Genomic DNA, 17765 nt, shown 5'->3' on the forward strand with positions numbered 1-17765 from the left:
TTGTAGGGAGGTGCTGCAGCCCTCTGAGCATCTTTGTGGCTCCTCTGCACCCTCTCCAACAGCTCCCTGTCCTTCTTTTACTGGAGGCCCCAGACCTGGACGCAGTGCTGCAGATGGGGACACATGAGGACAGTCGAGAGGGACAATCCCCACTGGCCACCCCTCTTCTGATGGAGCCCACTCTTGGTAGCCCTTCCAGCCAAACCAACCCCAAACCATTCGCGTCACATATTCCATTTCCTTTGGATACCTGCAGACAATCAGCCATCGCTCAGCCCACGGCAGATAACCAACCCTTCCCCCCCAAAGCACAGGTTTGGTTGCTGGCTTCAGTTCTCCTGACCTACATTCCTCAGAACTTCCACGGGTGGACTGGAGAGGGAAAAGCCCCCTTCGGAGCGCCAGTCCACGCGTGTCACTCCTGCAGCACTCAGCATGGATGCGCACAGATCCACACCATCCACCAGCTCTGCAAAGCCCTTAAAATAGCAATTCTCCCTTCAGCACCGCAGTCATGTTTGTTTAATGCTGAGATTACAGGCTGCTGACCTACTTTCTGCTGCTCAAAGCTCAGCAGCAGTCGGGAGAAATCTATCTGCCGCGTCTGCAAGAAGAGTTTTATGGCCATTCATTCCAAATGTGTCAAATTAATGATGCCGGGGATATCAAAGCATGAAGCCATTTGCATAGCATGGGAAGGATCTACTCTTCTTGTTCAGGAAGCTTATCATAGAATCACAGAATGGCCTGGGTTGCAAAGGCCCACAGTGCTCATCCAGTTCCAACCCCTGCTGTGTGCAGGTCGCCAACCAGCAGCCCAGGCTGCCCAGAGCCACATCCAGCCTGGCCTCCAATGCCTGCAGGGATGGGGCATCCACAGCCACACAACCTGTTCCAGTGCTCAAGCTTCTGTTCTGAGAGATGTGATGCACTGCGTTGGCCCTCCTGCAGCCCTGAGAGGTCACCCAGTTTGCTAGGAGCCTCCAGGTCCCTCACCGAGGAGGTGTGTTTGCAACTAGTGAAGACTTGGCAGCTCTAAAACCAACCAGAGGGGTACCTCTATTCATGTGGACGAGCCACTGAAGATGGAGCTCAGCAGTGGAGGAGCAATGGGGTTGGTCCATTGGTTGGTCCATGGTTGCAGCTCCTGCGGACACACTGCACGCCCAAAACACAAAGCAAAACCTGCATGACTCAGATCCCTGGCCTCACAGCAAGCTGTCTCACCCAGCTGTGAATGGCAGAGCAGGGCACGCAGCCAGCACAGAGCACTGCTGATGTTGAGCAGAGCGGACGTTTCCAGGCTTGTCGGGAACCTTCCACGGCTCCGGCGCATGCAGAGCGCAGCGACGGCGCTGCGGGGCACTGCTGCAGTCATGGCCTCGTTCTTGTTTTTGTTTTAGGAAAAATACAGACAGCACCAAACGTCTGACCTTGGAACACACAGAAGGGCTGCGCTGCGCTCTGCGGTCACAGAATCATAGAACCATCACGTTGGACAAGAGCCCTGAGATTCCCCACCCAGCCCCACTGCCCACATCCCCACAGCTCCTCAGCATCTCCACGGACCCCCCCACCCCCTGGGCAGCTGTGCCAGCACCCGGCTGCTCTTTGGGAGTGGGAATTGTCCTCCCTAGCATCCGACCTGACCATCCTCTGCTGCTGCACCGTGAGGCTGCTGCCTCTCACCCTATCCTGTACCCAGGAGCAGAGGCCGACCCCCCCCTCACCACCTCCTTGCAGGAGCTATAGGGAGCAATAAGGTCACCCCCGAGCCCCCACTCTCCACACTGACCCACCCCACACCCTCAGCCGCTCCCCCAGCACGCTGCTGCAGACCCCCACGCCCCGCTCCCCTCTCTGCACGCGCTCCAGGCCCCCCATGAGGGTCCCAGCACTGAGCGCAGCACTGCACTGCAGCCCCACCGACCGCCGCCATGCAGAGGGACGGCCACCTCCTGCTCTGCTGCCAGCACTGCTGCTCACACAGCCAGGCTGCTGCTGGCCTCCTTGGCCCCTGGGCACGCTGCTGGCTCCCATTCAGCCCAGCATCAACCAACACCCCCAGGTCCATTTCCCCCACACAGCCGCTCTGCCCCACGCCTGCAGCGCCGCCCGGGGTGCTGTGACTGAAGCACAGGACCCGGCATTCAGACTCACTGAATCCCTTGTTGCACCCACAGCACTGAGCGCTCCCTGAGTGCAGCGCACATCCAGCAGGCTACCAGCACACCACAGGTGCAGCATTGGGGCACTCGTGACCAACAGCCTGGCTTTTTCCTTCCTGCATCCCTTCTGGTTTTCCAGACAGCAATCTCCAGGCACAGGTCAGCTCACAGCGAGCAGGGCTGCCTGTCTGGCTGCTTTCTGCTGAATCCCCTTAGAGCTGATGAATCCTGAGCTCAGCCCTTCCACAACCAACGCAACACGGCTCCTTTAGCATCCTTCCTTCTGTAGGGCTGGGCAGCAAGCAGCACATCTTCACCAGCTGCTGCTGAACTGGGCAGCTCCACTCTGGGGCCTGGAACGATGAACTGCTTCCCATTGATGGTGAATCTCAGCTCGGATCCACAGCAGAATGCAGTGTGGCAATGGAGATTCCTCCTCTCATACTTCAGCAGTTATTCCACTTGTGAGATTGACAGTGATCACGTCTTAAAACCTTGCAGAACTGTTCTTGTACGAGTGACACTTGGAAAGACAAACTGTTTGCATCACTGGAAACCAGAATGGCACTGATGTAACAGTCTGGATGTCACAGATTCTCCAAACAAAGCAAGCAGGGAAGATTTGACTGAGCCAAGAGCAAAATATTTTTATCTGCAGTCAGGGGAAATGTTAGAGAACCTGGAGGCAGAAGGAAATGACATAAAGGTAAATAAAGCATTGGCCAGGCCACGGCCACAGGAGGATTACCTGCTGGAGGAGCACGACGGGCAGCCAGAGCTTGAAGGTCAAGAATCCAGAATAAGTTGTGCTTAACGTTTCTTTTGTAATGGGAGAGATTGGGAAGGGCTCTGCTGAAATGACAGATAAAGTCAGCATGCAGCATTAGGATGGCAGCTGGGAAGAACTCCGTGATTTCCACCATCAGAACAGCAGACGTGAGAAAGTTTGACGTTATGAAATTCAATGTTATGCAAGGGAGGAAACAGAGCTCAACAGGAGCTGAAGGAGAAGCAGAGGGGCTCCTGACCACGAGCACTGAGCTGTGACTGATGAAAGCAGATGAGAGTGCAGAGCCCAGCAGGGAGGGCCGCCTGTTGGGGAATGGCAGCACTAAACCAACAGGGCTGCTCCTGCAAACACAGCACAGCTCCAGCACACGGCATCCGACAGCACAGAGCCCTGGCAATGGAAGCAAGCAGCAAGAAATGGAGGCAGTGGAATTCCAAAGCCCCAAAGCAGCACATCTTCCAGCTCAGCCCAGAAGCACAGCGTGATGGGGCTGAGGATGGGGGCACCTCGGGGTCCTTCTGGTCCCCCCACAGCCCAGCAGGGCCACCCAGACAGGGGGCACAGCCCCAGAGCCAGGGGTGGGAGATCCCCAAGGAGGAGAGCCCTGTGCAGGGCTGCAGCAGCTGGACCAGAGCAGGTGATGTTTGGTGGTGGCCAGTGGATAATGACAGGACAAGGGGAATGGTCTTAAACTGAGCCAGCGGAGGTTCAGGTTGGATATGAGGAGGAAGTTTTTCATCCACAGGGTGGTGAGGCAGTGGCACAGGTTGCCCAAGGAGGCTGTGGATGCCCCATCCCTGCAGGCATTGGAGGCCAGGCTGGATGTGGCTCTGGGCAGCCTGGGCTGCTGGTTGGTGACCTGCACACAGCAGGGGTTGGAACTGGTTGATGTTTAAGGTCCTTTTCAGCCCAGGCCATTCTATGATTCTGTGATTCCATGATTTGGTGCATTTCACACTGCTGTGGACATGAGCTGGGTCCCAGATGAGTGTCATGGTGGTCTCACAAAGCAGTTAACCATTGGGCAGGGCCTGGGCCTGCAGACAGACTGCAAGGAGATCTCACCTGAGCTGACTTCAGAAGGGCTGATCTCCATCAGTGAGATTCCATGCTCCATCTTTTTAAGGAGCCATCCTGGCCTCCCCTGCCCTGCACTCCTCCCACTCAGCACTATTTGCCTAAAAACGTCATTTTGCATTTGGTTGCTGCTTTGTCTCCAAGCTGTGTGCCATGGCTGTGGTTGAGGCCATAGCAGCACGGTGCTGCTGAGGTGATGCTGCATCTGAGCAGGGAGAGGTGACAGCACACCGCCACAACACGACAGGATCCCTGTTTTATAACCAACATAAATAATGAAGAAGTTCCCTCCATGACACAGCAGAAGCATCTCCTCAGACCTCACCATCCCTCCCATCTCAGATGCTGTGTAACCCGAGCGGCGGATCAGCTCGTTCTGCAGGCAGTGATGAGCTGCTGCTCTCTGCTATCCCAGCAGCTTTGCCCTTTCTGCCCTGATGCACAATTCCATTCTACAGCCACACGTCTTCAGCTGGCACTGGGAGATGTTAAACACAAATTGCTGTGCAATTAGGGCACAGAACGCGGCGTCCCAGCAAGAGCGCAGCCACCTCCAGCCCCTCTGCTCTGCCAAGGCCCATTAAGGCCACGCATCCCAACAGTGGTGATCCCTGCTGGCTCCCAACACCTTGTGCTGCTCTATGGCCAACCTGTGCCCACTGCAGCACCCCACAGCTCACCACCCAACTTCACCACCAGCTACCGGGCACTGCATGGAATCCCAGAGGTTGGAAACACCTCTGGAAGCACCACGTTCAACCATCAGCCCATCTCATCTCACAGAATCACAGACCCATCCAGGCTGGAGAAGAGCTCGGAGATCCCAAACACAACACAACCCACCCCGCTGTTCCCACTGTCCCCCAGTGCCACATCCCCACGGCTCTGCAACACCCCAGGATGCTGAACCCCACTCTCTGGGCAGCTGTGCCAGTGCCCAAATGCTCTTTGGAGAAGAAACGGTTCCCAATATCCACTTTGATTTCCTTCTGGAGACCAAAGCTGGCCAAGAGCCACCGAGCATTCTAAGTTACAATCTGCACAGAAAGGACCCCCGCAGAATTAAGTGCCGTCATTTAATCCTATGGCTGTCTCTGAGGAAAGCACCAATCCTCTTAGATGCAGGAGCTGCTACAGCCCGGCACAGGGGAGCAGCAGAAGGCAGCACGGCCAGCAGGAGCCTTCAGCATCTCAGGAAGACAGATGAACCTGCAGGGCATGGAAAAGCTCATGCCAAAGGCGTGCAAAGGACGCCCAGCTCCTAACCATCCTCTCACTAAGCAGCTTACTGGGCCCATCCTGTGCTCACCCCAGCTGCGGTCGGCACCACTGAAACGCAGTGACAACAACAGATGCAGCACAGCACTGCATCAAAGTGCACAACCTGACCTTCAGAAATGGGTCTGGGATGGGAGAAGGTGACGGAGCTCTGGGCTGGCAGTGGGAGCAGGATAGGGGATAGGGGAGGTCTCCTTCCCCAGCTTGGTATCCGTGCCTTTTCCTGAACTGCCCCAAAGTAGGATAAAATCTCACTCTATCAGATATTGCAGACACAAAAAGAGATCAGGAGAGAACTGGCACAGGTTGTGCAGTGAGGCTGTGGATGCCCCCTCCCTGGAAGCACTGCAGGCCAGGCTGGATGGGGCTGTGAGCAGCTGCTGTGCTTGGAGGTGTCCCTGCCTACAGCAGGGGTTGGAACTACGTGATCTTTAAGGTCCCTTCCAACTCAAACCATGCAGCCCAGGGCACCACTGACCTTCCAAGCTACAAGAGCACCCTGCTGGCTCACGGTCAGCTTTTCATCCACCAGGACCCCCAGGTCCTTCTCCACAGGGCTGCTCTCAAGGAGTTCTTCTCCCAGTCTGTATTCGTAGCTGGGATCACCCTGACCCAAGTGCAGCACCTTGCCCTTTGCTGTGTTGAACCTCACAAGGTTCACAAGGGCCCACCTTTCGTGTTTGTCGAGGTCCCCCTGGCTGACGTCCCTTCATTCTAATGAGTCAACCACATCACTGAGCTTGGTGCCATCAGCAGACCTGCTGGGGGTGCACTCAATTCCATCATCAGCGTCACTGCTGAAGATGCTGAAGCGCACGACAGACCCCTGGGGGACACTGCTCATCACTGGCCTCCACCTGGACACAGAGCCACCCAACACAACCCTTCCAACTCCTTATCCACCAAACAGCCCAGCCCTCAAAACCATACCTCCCCAAGTTGGAGATAAGGCTGTGGTGAGGGACCAAACCAAAGGCCCTGCACAAGGGCACACAGATAACATCAGCTGCCTTCCCTTCAGACACCGATGCCATCACTCCATCACAGGAGGCCACCAGTGAGTCAGGCACGACCTTCCCTTGGTGAAGCCGTGCTGGCTGGCTGGGATCATCTCCTCATCCCTTGTGTGCCTTAACACACCTTGTAGGAGGACCTTCTCCATGATCTTCCCAGGCACAGAGGTGATGCCCATCAGCCTGCAGTTCCCTGCGTCCTCCTTCCTCCCTGTCTTCTAAGTGGGAGTGATGTTTCCATTTTTCCAGTCCCTGGGGACTTTGCCCGACAGCCACAACTTCTCAAATATGATGGACAGCAGCATGATGACATTAGACACAGCAAAAAGGTGGTTATGTTTTAGGCTAAGCTCCATTTGGATGTGTATTTCACCGCATTGCGTTGTTTCCTTTGGCAAGCCTTGCAAGCATGAACTTCATATGAACTCCACTTATTTAAAAGGTCGCTGCCAAAAAATGTACCATAAACTATTGGAATAAGCAAGAAAAGAAAGGGGATGTCAGCCCAAGCATGAGGGAGGAAAAAGGAAAATACCTCTTTTGGATGCAGAAATGTCCCAGTGATGGTAATGACAGGAAAACTGGGCAACGTGAGCATGGGTTGAGAGCATGACTGCCCATGGGTGATAGAACAGAGTGCACGGAGGTCCTGCTTGTCTCTCCTACACCAGGGAGGGTCAGGCTGGGGCAATTCCTCCTGCAAAGAGCAGTCAGTGCTGGCACAGCTGCCCAGGGAGGTGTTATGGTGCTGGGATGGTGCAGAACCGTGGGGACGTGGCAATGGGGAACAGTGGACATGGTGGGGTTGGGCTCCAACCTCAATGGTTCTTATTTTGCGCTCAAAAAGACGTGGTGCACTTTAGAATCAAAGCTTAAAAGCAGAATGGGACAAGCAGAAGTGGAAGGCTGATAGGAGAGCACCGAGGAGGGAGGCCCAGCACTGGTCCATCCCACACCCACAGCCAGCAGCCACACAGCAGTGCCATCCACAGCCCTGCCCCGCGTCCCCACTGCCCTCCATCCCCACCTCCCCCTTCCAACCCCGCTGCCCGGGGCTGCAGCCCCACTGCTGGGAAGCGCAGCACGGCCGCACGGCCCTGCAAATCACAGAGCTCCTTACACAACGGCTTAAGCTGATTTGGTACAAGCAGCAAACAAGACTACAGCCCAGGAAGAAAATCCCCCTGATTGTGTCACTTAACATAGGGAAAGAGCCTCCCCATTTGTGTCAGAGGACAGCAACGCTGGAATGTGAGCGGCACCGCAGGTCTGACCGTGCACCGACGGCCCTGGGGGGCTGCTCTGCACCCAAACCATGCTGTGCACAGCCTGCAGCCCCAGCACTGCCATGAAGCACAGCCTGCAGCCCCAGCACTGCCATGAAGCACAGCCTGCAGCCCCAGCACTGCCATGGGGCACAGCCTGCAGCCCCAGCACTGCCATGAAGCACAGCCTGCAGCCCCAGCACTGCCATGAAGCACAGCCTGCAGCCCCAGCACTGCCATGGGACACAGCCTGCAGCCCCAGCACTGCCATGAAGCACAGCCTGCAGCCCAAGCACTGCCATGAAGCACAGCCTGCAGCCCCAGCACTGCCACAGGGCACAGCCTGCAGCCCCAGCACTGCCATGGGACACAGCCTGCAGCCACAGCACTGCCATGGGACACAGCCTGCAGCCCACATTCCTGTGCAGGGCAGAAGAGACAAAATGCAAAATTTGCAGCAAGAGCAACTTGCTGTTATTACTTTTTCTTATCCAGCAATTCACTAAAATTACCAAAAAGAGAGCTTGTATCGCAGCACCAGGACCATGCATTGCATTTAAAGCAGTCCCAGAAGGTTTCAGAAAGAGCACAGTTTGCAGTACATGTACAGGAAGGCACTTGGAATGGGCAGTAGTGCCAGTTTTTCTCCAAAAGCAGACAGGAGATGTCCAGCAGTGTTACTGCATCATGACATGAAGCAAAGGCACGGGCACCAGCACCAGCATCGCTCTGCCCTTCAGCAGAAGTCACCATTTGTTTCACATAAACCCAAAACAGCCATTAAAACATGCTCCTGTGCCACAAAAAGCCCTCTGCAGAGCTGCTGGTGCTCACAGTGCCGGGGCAGGAGCCGCCCCTTCCCTGGGCTGGGCAGCACGGGCTGACTGCTCTCAGCCATGCAGTTCTGCCTGCAACCTGTGCTGCCCATCACAGCCCTCTGCTGATGAGATCGAGGCTCCGTGCAGGTTGAATTTTGTAAGGAAAACGAATACAAAAGATGGCAGCTGACAGCGGGCTGAATGGGAGCCAGCAGCGTGCCCAGGGGCCAAGGAGGCCAGCAGCAGCCTGGCTGTGTGAGCAGCAGTGCTGGCAGCAGAGCAGGAGGTGGCCGTCCCTCTGCATGGCAGCGGTCGGTGGGGCTGCAGTGCAGTGCTGCGCTCAGTGCTGGGACCCTCATGGGGGGCCTGGAGCGCGTGCAGAGAGGGGAGCGGGGCGTGGGGGTCTGCAGCAGCGTGCTGGGGGAGCGGCTGAGGGTGTGGGGTGGGTCAGTGTGGAGAGTGGGGGCTCGGGGGTGACCTTATTGCTCCCTATAGCTCCTGCAAGGAGGTGGTGAGGGGGGGGTCGACCTCTGCTCCTGGGTACAGGATAGGGTGAGAGGCAGCAGCCTCACGGTGCAGCAGCAGAGGATGGTCAGGTCGGATGCTAGGGAGGACAATTCCCACTCCCGAAGAGCAGCCGGGTGCTGGCACAGCTGCCCAGGGGGTGGGGGGGTCCGTGGAGATGCTGAGGAGCTGTGGGGATGTGGGCAGTGGGCACGGTGAGGTGGGATGGGGTTGGGCGTGCTGATCTTAAAGGTGTTTTCCAACCTGAATGGTTAGAATCACAGAATGGCCTGGGTTGAAAAGGACCACAATGATCATCTCGTTTCAACCCCCTGCTATGTGCAGGGTTGCCAACCAGCAGACCAGGCTGTCCATGGTTCTATGGTTCTATGGTAGGAACTTTACTAAACTTACAGCTCCAAAGAAGCACAACATGAAAGGGATCTCGATGAGACACTACAGCAGAACATGCACACAGAGGACTGCCCTGTGCTGCAGAACTCGGGACTGCAGCCACTCCTGGGCCCATCAGTGCTATGGAACTGATGCACACCTGCCTGACCCCAAAGGGGCACCACGACATCTCTGCATCCTCGCACTGAAAGCTTCCATCTGCAAGAGGAGCTCCGTGCTGGCAGCAGCCGCTGCCCCTGCCTGCCGAGGAACACTTCCTCTACTTCATCTCCCAACACTGGAGCTCTGCAAAGCAGCTGCTCCCACCACATCCAAACCCCACGCAGCCCTCCGAGGTGAACATGAAGGGAGAGTTCAGAGGGGAACAGTCACTGCAGTCCCCAAGCTCCTAACCAGGAGAAGGCAGAAAACTGTGGGCACCACCACCTGAGTGCCATGTGGGCTTTGCACAAAGCGCAGCCACGGAGCAGAGCAGGAGGGGCTCAGGGCTGCACTGCAATGCAACCCCCTGAGTTTAAAGCCCAGCAGCAGCAAAACACGATGCAGAACCCTGCTCTGGAGCACCACAGAGCACAGCTCTGCACTTCTGCTCTTCCCTGCAGCAGCTGGGCAGAGTTGGCCCTTCTGGGCGCACGGCTCTGTCCCCACAGCAGCAGGACGTCCCCTGGCTTTGCCCCTCACCAATGGGACACCGCCTCTGTGCTCCATCTCAGCCTTACAAATAACCACCCCAAAATCCAACAGCCACCTGCAGTCATCGCAGCGCTCAGGAATCTCACTGTGTGTGGATGAGATGCCCGCAGCCGTGCCGTATCTCCAGGAGCCCTGCAGGAGCTCAGCACCCCCAGCAGCACCACGAGCACCGGCTGCTACCAAGAGCTGCTCCATGCGTGCTGCTGCTCCCTGCATCAAGGAAGCAGCCCCCACCTCTCCTGTCAATGCTGTGAGAACTGATTTTCCTTCCTTCTATTTTTGCATCCCCTTCAAAGCACCCAACAACGTGGCTCCCTGAAAGCATTTCAGCTCTGATGGGATGGGATGGATGTGTCTGCAAACTCCCATCAGACGGCACAGCCACTGCGTGCTGCTCTGAGCCTTTACCTCTGGAGACTCTCAGCCACGAGAGCAGGGATAACAGCAGCACCAAGGAGGTTCTCACCACAGTACAACGCAGAAGGTTCATTTCAGGTGTTTATTACAGTGGTTTATTCAGCAGTGATACACAGCTTCACATGGTACACAGCACTGGCAGCAGTGAGGAAAACCAGAGGTGACAGCAGATAGGTTTATACGCACGGAAAGGTGAGAATAAGTCCCGCAAACACATCATTACCTCTAAAACCTGGACAAAGTCAGGGAGAGCAGAGTTGAAGCTGTGACACATTTGGTCGCTACTCGGTGGAAAAAAGGACAGAACAAACCAAGACTCAAAGACCCCCAGGTACCCATTTACAGTGCAGAGCTGCTGGCACAGCGTGAGGCTCCAGGCAGCACCTGGACACTGAGTGCTGAGCAGGGAGAGCCCACCTGCAGCACATGGGCAGGGCATGCTGGCACACAGGGCCATGGGAGGGGGGTCAGGGCTGAGGCGATAAGCAGCTCCGATCCAGCCGTGGCTACAGATGGGTTTGTAAACTTACTGAAAACAAGGACGGAAATCTGGGGAAAGCAGTGGCAGTGTGATGGAATGCATTGCTTGTGACACAGTGACTGCAGCCTGAGTGCCTGGCTTCATCAGCAGCCACAGGAGCACAGAATCTCCCGTCGGAAGGGACCCATGGGTGCTGCTGGGGGCACTGTGGGCTCAGTGACCCCACGGGCCTCCAGGAGCAGCACCTGCACAGTGCCTGTGTTTGGCTAAAGTAAAGCACTGTGAGGGCACTGCGTGCAGGCACCCTGCACAGCTCTGCTGCTCAGCCTGAAAACCCCTCACGTTGTTCCTGGGCCACGTAAGGCAAAAGGTGAACGGACGGCTCGAGGCACCAAGCTCAGCAAGCAGGTACAGGAGGTCTTCAATAAACAACTACACAAAGCTCTGCTTTTGGCAACAGCCAACAGAAAAGGAGGAGAGAACCTCCTGCCAAGAGCAGGGCCCCCATGTGCTCTCCTCGCCCCATCTGCACCATCAGGAGGGCAGAGCTGCCGCTGGGCAACTGCACGGCCCAGCCCCAGGGAGCCAGGCCTGGTGACACAGCACCCAATGCAGCCGCCCAGGCATGGGGTGGGGAGCACCAGGGGCTGAGATGGTCCCAAATAATGAAGATGGGATTGGCCTCTGTTTGAGGGAGAGCTTCAGAGGGCAGCTGGAGGCAGTGGGAGCAGTAGTGCTCACTGAGGTGTGCTGCTCCTGCAACGAGCCACTGCGTGCCTGCTGCTGTCATGCAGCTGATAGCGGGGCACTGGGGGGTCTAACTGACAGCTACTCTCTTCCCAAAGCAGCAGCTACCTTTTTTTGGCAAAAGTCTTACAGTAAGAGCTTCTGAGGAATCATATTCTGCATCTCAGAGTGGATTTTGGCTCAGACAAATCCCGTGCTTTTAGCAGACGCTGTGGGTAAAGCAATGGTTACCATACGACACCCCCATCCCCAAACAACCCACGCGTGGGTCTGCGAGAACCCCACCTCATTTTGTCTCATCCAAAGCAGTGCAAAACCTCCCAGCCTTCTCCACCCCCAGCTGCTGGCAGTGCCCACAGCCCACCCCTCACAGCCCAGAGGAAAGCGGCCATTCCTAATCCACTCTCCAAGTCTCCATGATAAATGCTGCGACGTGGAAACACTCAGTTTTAAGACATCATCAGAGATAAGAAGCTCGTATGGGAAGGTGTCAAAGCAGCAAAGGGAAAGGTGAGTGGGACTGCACTGCTCATCCACCAGGACAGAGCACCTTCCAGTGCCATCCCCAACCTCTGCAGTTAAACCATTAAACAGGCTGTGGATGCCCCATTCCCTGCTGTTAAATCCATGACAGCAGCGTTCAGCTGCAAGCTAAAAGTGGTTCAACCGAAAACGGAGCCGCGGTCGTGATGCGAACACAGCAGGAGAGCCGAAACAGTGAAGGAGCACAGTGCACAGCTGTGCTCACAGAAAGAAAGGAAGGTCTCAACAAGCACTGTAGAGCAGAGGGAGGAGGAGCAGGGCTGATCGGCTGCGGCGCTGCCGCCCTTGGCTTCTTCTATATGCAAAGTCCGAGGTGTAAAGCAAGAGCTCTGCAAAATGCTGAAGATTTTAGAAGAGCAATGGCAGGTAGAAAAGGACACTGGTCTTGTAACAGTGGCAGCCCCAGTGTTAGGAGACAGTCTAGGCTTCTAGGAGGAGAAAATAGAAGAGGGGAAAAGGAGGAGGAGAGGGAAGAGGGATGGGGAGAGGGGCAAAAAAGCGCAAGTCATTAGTAAACATGAACATTCAGGTAGCACACTGCACAACAAGCAACATTTCATCTCGTGCAGCCGGGACATTTGCCAAAAGCCAGATCAGATATGGCACAGTTTGCTTCTCCAGGTGTCTGTGAATGCAGCCCAGCCATGCTAGGGCACAGCGCTGCAAAGATCAGCCACGACCAGGCACCATCAGTGGCACACTGCTGCCAGGAGCAGCAGCTCTGGATGATGCTTACAAGCACAATTTGCACTGAAATCAGTGACAGCATCTCTGTGGCCCGACCTGAGAGAAAGACATGGGCCAGCCAAGAAGGGAGAGTGGGCACAGCCAGTGCAGCTCACTGCTTCCAGCAGGACAGCAGGCAGCACCGTGCAACGAGCACTGCTCCCACTCATCCACCTGATCACCCTTGATGGATTTCTTTCCATAAATTGGTCTTTCAATTTTATTTTATTTTTTTTTATTATTTAATATAATTCCTTTGAACTTTGGGCAAATATCCCACATCAGGAGTTGCAAACGTAGCGCTGCTCCAAGATCACTTTTGTTTCTATCTCAGAGCTGCTGTTAGTTTCACTGGGCACTCTGAACTCGTGCAGCCAGCAGTCAGGCCCACTGCAGCACTCGCTGCTGCCTCCCCACTCCCACACCATCCCACGTGCAGCAGGCATGCATGGCTGCTCCCCCAGCACTGCAGCAACTGCTGCTCCATTTACCCTTATAAGGAAATAGCAATGACTGCTTCCAGCTGGTGCTGGGGGCCCAACTCACAGCTCCTGCTTGGTAGCTCCTATGTTCTCCAGACCAGAGCAAAAGAACACGCACAGAGTGAAGAAACAACCTGCCAAGATGGAGCTCCTCAAAGAGCTGCCACTCTGCAGTGAGGCACTGGCACAGGCTGCCCAAGGAGGCTGTGGATGCCCCATCCCTGCAGGCATTCAAGGCCAGGCTGGATGTGGCTCTGGGCAGCCTGGGCTGCTGGCTGGCGACCTGCACACAGCAGGGGTTGGAGCTGGATGAGCATCGTGCTCCTCTGCAGCCCAGGCTGTGATTCTCAGCCCCGTGGCAGCCAGGTTTTACTTTCTGAAATACTGACTTATGCACACCCCTACGTCCATCACATAAATGCATCGTGGTTACAATGAGAGCAATCCTGCAGTCAGTGCAGGGCTGTCCCCAACCACTCTGCTGGGATTTGGGGCAGTGAGCAGTGAGACACGGACAAGTCAACACCTCCATTTATTGGACAGGTGAGAAGCACAGCAACGCTTCCCACGCTCTAGACTGGGGCGATAAGCAGACACCTGTATTCCCTACCTGCGTTTCCCCAGTACTTCCCTTGAGTCGGTTTGGGAATCCAAGGTGAGCACAGCGTGCTGCTGGGCGCTCCCTGCAGCTCTGGGCACAGCCTGCTCCCGGCACAAAGCTGCACACCACGAGCATCACCCTGCTCCCAGCTGCTCCTCTCCCAGCCCCACAGCACGGCCACAGGGATCACTGCAGCTTCAACAGACAGCGCAGGGAACAGAGCAGCTGAACACAAGAGAGCCCACGGTGTGCTGCCCGGATACAGACAGCAGCATTCGCTCTGTGTGGAGCCCGCTGATGCCCACCACTGCTCCAGGACAACCCCCCTGTGCTCCTGCATGGCTTCAGCTGCTCTTCAGCTCCACGCGAGTGAAAGTCTCCATTACATGCCTTATAAGCAGCATTTAGCCCTTGCTCTCAGATGTAGGAACATTGGTTTTTCTGCTGTTCCATAAGGAAGAAACAGTGCAACAGCTCCACTGTACAGACCTTGTGCTGTTCCAAGGAACCTCATTAACTCGATGCCTGCCTTTGACACGCTGCCTCTGCTGCTTTGATGTCACTGTGACAGCCTTTACCAGGAAAAACAATCCAGCTCTGCCCCATAAGGACGGATGATATGAATAAACTGCAGGGCTGCAGACACATGAAGGTATCTTTGATCACAGCTGTTCACACTGCGTGCACAAGGAGTTCAACCTCCAGAACGCTCGTATTGAAGACGTAACAAGAATTCTTTTAAGCTCAGGAGTTCTGTAAAATTCCCAACGCATTTCAGTAGCCATCGTTGCCATGTCCTATGCCTCATTCTGTTATTTGTGTGTTAAAAAGTCAGAAGTGCTCCTTGGGCAGTTCAGGAGCATCCTTACTGCTGGGACCAGCAGGACGACACAAGTCATGGCAGTCAAGGCTGACTCCATCACAAAGAAGCTCCCTGCTGGCTCTGCATGCAGCCTTGGAGTGCTGTGCAGCTCACCCCAAAGAGTTTGGCTGCAATTGGGATGGAAACCTCACTGACAGCAGAAGGTCTCAAAAGAGGGAACTGCTGCTTGTCATTGAAGGCAGCTGTTGGAAGACAACTAACTTCAGCATGTGCCATGCTGATAGAGAGATGAATTACGTTCCAGACTCCTTGCCAGTCTGGAATATTGGTCCACTTATCACAAGTTTCTTGTGGAATAAGCTACCCTTGTGCTGCTTGAGAGCTCGGCTCTGACAGCACACAGCCAAAGCCAGCACTAGGACAGAGTTGCATCAAGGCAGCCATGGAAGCACCCAAGAGAAGCTACAGAACGAAGAGCAGCTCTTAGTACTTCCACAAGTACTGAGTAGTGGGGGAAAGAAAGAAACATTCCCTCCTGTCCCACCAGGAACAGATGCCATATTTTTCTGCTATGTTATGGTTAGCAGAGAGCTCTGCTCAGACTATCTGGGTTTCCTGCAAAGCCATTTGGGTAGCGGTGCCCTGGATGCCACCTTCCCACACTGAGTGTGGATAACTCACACACAGCCCTCAGAGCACAGCTTCACACAGGGAAGCAAAATCGAACTCCAAATCGAACTCTATGAAGTATTTGAAACAAAGGAGTTCATCTAAAAAAGACAAAACAAAACCAACCCTCTGCGGAGAAATACTTGACAAAGATGAGTTGTTTGCTCACAGGGAGCTCTGACTGCTCCAAGGACAAATGAAGACAACAGGCTCTGTGCTGGCACTTACCTGGGCGGTGATCTTCCATCCCATGGTCACCATTTTCTATTACAGTTGGCCCAGTGGCTGAAGGATCTGCAACAAAGCACAGGCAGCGTTAGGATGGCATGACCTCAATTCAAAAGGAGGGCAACGCCAACGTTACGAAACACAGAAGGACTTTTCCCCACAATTATTTGGAAATGAATTAAGGCACCCACATGGTACTGAGTCTGTGCCACGTGAAACCCCAAAGGAGGAGCCCACGATGGAGACCCACGGCACAGTGACCACTAAGAGAGCCACTGAGATGGTCAGAGGGCTGGAGCAGCTTTCCTATGAGGAAAGGTTGAGGGAAGTGGGATTGCTTAGCTTGGAGAAGAGAAGGTTCCAGGGAGACCTCATGGTGGCCTTCAGTGCTTGAAGGGAGTGGATAAACAGGAGGGGGAACGGCTGTGTGTGAGGGTGGGTGGTGATGGGACAAGAGGGAATGGTTTGAAAGTGAGACAGGGGAGGTTTGGGTTGGATGTGAGGAGGACGTTTTTGAGCCAGAGGGTGGTGAGGCACTGGCACAGGTTGCCCAAGGAGGCTGTGGATGCCCCATCCCTGCAGGCATTGGAGGCCAGGCTGGATGTGGCTCTGGGCAGCCTGGGCTGCTGGTTGGTGACCTGCACACAGCAGGGGGTTGGAGCTGGATGAGCATCGTGCTCCTTTGCAACCCAGGCTGTTCTGTGATTCTATGACCACTCACACCCCTGTGGCACAGCACCAACCCAGGGCCAGCACCAGGCACCATGAACAGGGGACATTCAGTGACACCTCTGGATTTCTATTCCTAGCCCTACAATACAGTTCTGTGCTATGCTGCACATAAGTGCTTGTTGCAAAGAGAAGGCTGCTTCAGTCAGCAGCTTGCCATTCTGACTGACTGCCAGCAGTGCATGGGTTCAGTTGAACATCACAGGGCTGTTTACCTTCATCCACAGAACCACAGAACACCCCAGGCTGGAAGGGACCCACCAGCAACACTGAGCCCAGCTCCCAGCTCCACACAACACGACCCAAAATCCAAACTGCATTCTACATTAGCCCCAGGGATCGGAACACCACAGACATACATCACCCTTACAACAAGCACCAAATCCTAACATGTTTTCTAATTTCTTCAGTAAACTCTACTCAATTTGCCTGAACTTATTCTGAACTATTTCAGAACTGGAAAAGAGGAAAGGCAAAACCACTGCATGACCAATAGCACCGGCACTGGTTCAGAACAGATGCAGCACACACTGTCAGCAGCTCAGCTCCTCGGGGCGTCCCTTTGTTCTCTGTCAGCCATTGCAGAGGTGAAACCAACTGAAATCATTCCCCCAGTCACTGCCAGGACAACACGGAGCAGCGCTGCTCCAGCACGAGTTGTGTGAGAACAGAGCTGCACGGAAGAGCACTTGGGACACAGAGCTGCAGGGCTCCACTCAGTCCTCAGCCCAGCAGAAGGGAGCGCTGTGCAGCTCCTCCAGTGCCTCGTGTTTTACAGAGATGCAACCCGAACTTGCTAGACAGCTTACAGCAAAACATACACCTACATCCCTTCCGAGTGCCTGAGAACGCGGCAGGAATCCCTGGACCCGTTCCTGAGCAGCCCAACACAGCAGCTCCTCCTGCTGTCAGGCTGTGCAGGCCCTGTCCCTTAGCACAGCACGCTCAGGAGCTGGGATCTGGTTGGCCCTGCACAGCTGCATGCTGCACGTCCCATCTGTCAGCACACTCCTCATACAGCTCAGGGGTGCAGAAGTGTTTCCCCATCAGACAGGGCTGCTGGCACACAGGGTAACCACTCTGGGGTCACTTTGTGGTGGTGGCACTCGGTGCACTGCAGCTATTCAGAACACAAACACTTCATCCAAAGAGAAGTCGCACTGAAACCCCCCAGGTAGCAAAGGCTCTGAGCCGGCCGCCCTCTGCCATACTCAGCACCCTGCCCTGTCGAGGGCTCAGCAAGTTGAAAACAAAACCAGAACCCACTGAAACCCTACTGAAGTCCATCAAACGCTATGG

The 17765-nt window shown here is 55.2% G+C and overlaps 1 long non-coding RNA gene across 1 annotated transcript; it reads right to left on the reverse strand.

Moving 5' to 3' along the window:
• Positions 1 to 10505: 10505 nt before the first annotated feature.
• LOC122192969 lies at positions 10506 to 15803 on the reverse strand. Its single transcript, XR_006182752.1, has 2 exons — positions 15738 to 15803; positions 10506 to 12636 (listed from the first exon to the last, which is right to left on the reverse strand). It is a non-coding gene; the product is annotated as an uncharacterized LOC122192969 (long non-coding RNA).
• Between the last annotated feature and the right edge of the window lie 1962 nt (positions 15804 to 17765).

The sequence above is a fragment of the Lagopus leucura genome, unplaced genomic scaffold, assembly GCF_019238085.1.
Source record: "Lagopus leucura isolate 7727_CA_CO unplaced genomic scaffold, USGS_WTPT01 227-8_obj-0_obj, whole genome shotgun sequence".
NCBI lineage: Eukaryota > Metazoa > Chordata > Aves > Galliformes > Phasianidae > Lagopus > Lagopus leucura.